This window comes from Herpailurus yagouaroundi, unplaced genomic scaffold, assembly GCF_014898765.1.
Source record: "Herpailurus yagouaroundi ecotype Mexico unplaced genomic scaffold, PumYag 187, whole genome shotgun sequence".
Classification (NCBI taxonomy): Eukaryota; Metazoa; Chordata; class Mammalia; order Carnivora; family Felidae; genus Herpailurus; species Herpailurus yagouaroundi.
The window spans coordinates 28,846,690-28,851,484 of NW_024412418.1; positions in this window are offsets into that span (position 1 = coordinate 28,846,690).

Consider the following 4,795-nt stretch of genomic DNA (forward strand, 5'->3'; position numbering starts at 1 on the left):
GCATCCATATTCATCAGGGATATTGGCCTGTAGTTCTCTTTTTTTACTGGGTCTCTGTCTGGTTTAGGAATCAAAGTAATACTGGCTTCATAGAATGAGTCTGGAAGTTTTCCTTCCCTTTCTATTTCTTGGAATAGCTTGAGAAGGATAGGTATGATCTCTGTTTTAAACATCTGGTAGAACTCCCCTGGGAAGCCATCTGGTCCTGGACTCTTATTTGTTGGGAGATTTTTGATAACCGATTCAATTTCTTCGCTGGTGATGGGTCTGTTCAAGCTTTCTATTTCCTCCTGATTGAGTTTTGGAAGAGTGGGGTGTTCAGGAATTTGTCCATTTCTTCCAGGGTGTCCAATTTGTTGCCATATAATTTTTCATAGTATTCCCTGATAATTGTTTGTATCTCTGAGGGATTGGTTGTAATAATTCCATTTTCATTCATGATTTTATCTATTTGGGTCATCTCCCATTTCTTTTTGAGAAGCCTGGCTAGAGGTTTGTCAATTTTGTTTATTTTTTCAAAAAACCAACTCTTGGTTTCGTTGATCTGCTCTACAGTTTTTTTAGATTCTATATTGTTTATTTCTGCTCTGATCTTTATGATTTCTCTTCTTCTGCTGGGTTTAGGCTGCCTTTGCTGTTCTGCTTCTATTTCCTTTAGGTGTGCTGTTAGATTTTGTATTTGGGATTTTTCTTGTTTCTTGAGATAGGCCTGGATTGCAATGTATTTTCCTCTCAGGACTGCCTTCGCTGCGTCCCAAAGCGTTTGGATTGTTGTATTTTCATTTTCGTTTGTTTCCATATATTTTTTAATTTCTTCTCGAATTGCCTGGTTGACCCACTCATTCGTTAGTAGGGTGTTCTTTAACCTCCATGCTTTTGGAGGTTTTCCAGACTTTTTTCTGTGGTTGATTTCAAGCTTCATAGCATTGTGGTCTGAAAGTATGCATGGTATGATTTCAATTCTTGTAAACTTATGAAGGGCTGTTTTGTGACCCAGTATATGATCTATCTTGGAGAATGTTCCATGTGCACTCGAGAAGAAAGTATATTCTGTTGCTTTGGGATGCAGAGTTCTAAATATATCTGTCAAGTCCATCTGATCCAATGTCTCATTCAGGGCCCTTGTTTCTTTATTGACCGTGTGTCTAGATGATCTATCCATTTCTGTAAGTGGGGTGTTAAAGTCCCCTGCAATGACCACATTCTTATCAATAAGGTTGCTTGTGTTTATGAGTAATTGTTTTATATATTTGGGCGCTCCAGTATTCGGCGCATAGACATTTATAATTGTTAGCTCTTCCTGATGGATAGACCCTGTCACTATTATATAATGTCCTTCTTCATCTCTTGTTACAGCCTTTAATTTAAAGTCTAGTTTGTCTGATATAAGTATGGCTACTCCAGCTTTCTTTTGGCTTCCAGTAGCATGATCAATAGTTCTCCATCCCCTCACTCTCCATCTAAAGGTGTCCTCAGGTCTAAAATGAGTCTCTTGTAGACAGCAAATAGATGGGTCTTGTTTTTGTATCCATTCTGATACCCTATGTCTTTTGGTTGGCGCATTTAATCCATTTACATTCAGTGTTATTATAGAAAGATATGGGTTTAGAGTCATTGTGATGTCTGTATGTTTTATGCTTGTAGTGATGTCTCTGGTACTTTGTCTCACAGGGTCCCCCTTAGGATCTCTTGTAGGGCTGGTTTAGTGGTGACAAATTCCTTCAGTTTTTGTTTGTTTGGGAAGACCTTTATCTCTCCTTCTATTCTAAATGACAGGCTTGCTGGATAAAGGATTCTCGGCTGCATATTTTTTCTGTCTAGCAAACTGAAAATCTCGTGCCAACTCTTTCTGGCCTGCCAAGTTTCAAAAGAGAGATCAGTCACGAGTCTTATAGGTCTCCCTTTATATGTGAGGGCACGTTTACCCCTTGCTGCTTTCAGAATTTTCTCTTTATCCTTGTATTTTGCCAGTTTCACTATGATATGTCGTGCAGAAGATCGATTCAAGTTACGTCTGAAGGGAGTTCTCTGTGCCTCTTGGATTTCAATGCCTTTTTCCTTCCCCACTTCAGGGAAGTTCTCAGCTATTATTTCTTCAAGTACCCCTTCAGCACCTTTCCCTCTCTCTTCCTCCTCTGGGATACCAATGATGCGTATATTATTTCTTTTTAGTGTATCATTTAGTTCTCTAATTTTCCCCTCATACTCCTGGATTTTTTTATCTCTCTTTTTCTCAGCTTCCTCTTTTTCCATAACTTTATCTTCTAGTTCACCTATTCTCTCCTCTGCCTCTTCAATCCGAGCTGTCGTGGTTTCCATTTTGTTATGCATTTCATTTAAAGCGTTTTTCAGCTCCTCGTGACTGTTCCTTAGTCCCTTGATCTCTGTAGCAAGAGATTCTCTGCTGTCAGCTATACTGTTTTCAAGCCCAGCGATTAATTTTATGACTATTATTCTAAATTCACTTTCTGTTATATTATTTAAATCCTTTTTGATCAGCTCATTAGCTGTTGTTATTTCCTGGAGATTCTTCTGAGGGGAATTCTTCCGCTTGGTCATTTTGGATAGTCCCTGGCATGGTGAGGACCTGCAGGGCACTTCCCCTGTGCTGCGGTGTATAACTGGAGTTGGTGGGCGGAGCCGCAGTCAGACCTGATGTCTGCCCCCAGCCCACCGCTGGGGCCACAGTCAGACTGGTGTGTGCCTTCTCTTCCCCTCTCCTAGGGGCGGGATTCACTGTGGGGTGGGGTGGCCTGTCTGGGCTACTTGCACACTGCCAGGCTTGTGATGCTGGGGATCTGGCGTCTTAGCTGGGGTGGGTAGGCCAGGTGCACAGGGGCAGGAGGGGCAGGCTTAGCTTGCTTCTCCTTAGGTGATCCACTTCAGGAGGGGCCCTGTGGCAGCAGCAGGGAGTCAGATCCGCTGGCGGAGGTTTGGCTCCGCAGAAGCGCAGAGTTGGGTGTTTGCGCGGAGCGAGCAAGTTCCCTGGCAGGAACTGGTTCTCTTTGGGATTTTGGCTGGGGGATGGGCGGGGAAGATGGCGCTGGCGAGCGCCTTTGTTCCCCACCAAACTGAGCTCTGTGGTCCGGGGGCTCAGCAGCTCTCCTTCCCTTTGTCCTCCGGCCTTCCCGCTTTCTGAGCAGAGCTGTTAACTTATGACCTCCCAGCCGCTAAGTCGCGCTTGCTGTCGGAACACAGTCCGTCAGGCCCCTCCGCTTTTTGCAAGCCAGACTCGGGGGCTCTGCTTGGCCGGCGAGCCGCCCCTCCGCCCCGGCTCCCTCCCGCCAGTCCGTGGAGCGCGCACCTCCTCGCCGCCCTTCCTACCCTCTTCCGTGGGCCTCTCGTCTGCGCTTGGCTCCGGCGACTCCCTTCTGCTAATCCTCTGGTGGTTTTCTGGGTTATTTAGGCAGGTGTAGGTGGAATCTAAGTGATCAGCAGGACGCGCGGTGAGCCCAGCGTCCTCCTACGCCGCCATCTTCCCTCCAATCTGTTTGACTTTTTCTATGAATAACTGTCTCCCCACACTAAACCTAAGGTTTATGTGGATAAGAACTGTGGCTGTCTTTGCTTACCATTGTGTCATCAATGCCTATAACAGTGCCTAACATATAGTAAGATGTTAAAAATTGTTGAAAAGTTATGACGAGTCGTAGGATCAACATAAGCTTCATTTCATGCCACAGTTAAGAGCCAAGATTTAGTTTATCCTTTGTCTATTGCCAATGATGTTTGAGTGTCTGGCGTGTACTGAAAAGAAGTGGGCTATTGCTATAAAAGATAGGTTTTCAAGGGAAACCTTCCTGGGAAGGATTGCAACCTTGCCCTCATCCCATTCAAATATTTCAATTTTATTGCAATCTTGTTCTTATTTAGAACAATTCATTCATTCATTTAAATATTATTATTTAGTACTTAATAACTGAAAAAAACATTTTGCCAATCACTGAATTAAATGTGCCTGTTTTTTCCAGAAAAATTCTCTCTGATTCTTTGCTTTTACAGAGAGATGCCACCATCCCTCATGTTACCCTTTTCATGGGACCTGTGTTAAAACAATGCATTAAATGTTCACTCCTGTTTGCCTCACAGAGGCCCAGATAAATGTTTGGATGGCAATGGTGTAATTATCTTTGATTAATGACTGAGCTTCCTAACCCCCCTTCCTTCATTTTATATGACAACAACAAAAAGAGAGGAAGTAGATGTTGATTATGAGGCACTAATGTAGAGCATTTATGCATTGCTATAATTCCTCTCATGAATATGCATAGTTTGTGCATCAGTTGTTGTTCTCAACAGTATAGAAGGTACCTCAACCAGTGCTATACTCATTTAGGATTAGAAAACAGACGGAGATATTGGAAAGCAATTCTGGAGAAAATATTGGGTGGAAGCCAAGCTCTCTTGCTTGTGCTCCATATGGAAGTGGTCCCTAGGCCTTTCATCATATAAAACGTGGCTGCTGATTTAAGATACCAACAAAGGAGTTATAGAAATCTTAGTGGCAGCCTGGAATAACGCTGATGTTGGGGTATAATGCAACAACATTCAGAGGCAACACAGTACAGTGGAAAGGCTCTGGCTTCAGGCAGCCCTGATTTCAAATTCTACTTCTGTTGCTTTCTAGTTGGGTTATCTTAGGTAGACAATTAGCCTTTTTGAGGTTCAATATCCCCACTTGCAAAACTGTAATGATAATGTTAGCTCTCAGGATGTGTATTCAAATTAAAAGAAAAAATACATTTAAGATTCAAGTATATATATATATATATATATATATATATATATATATATA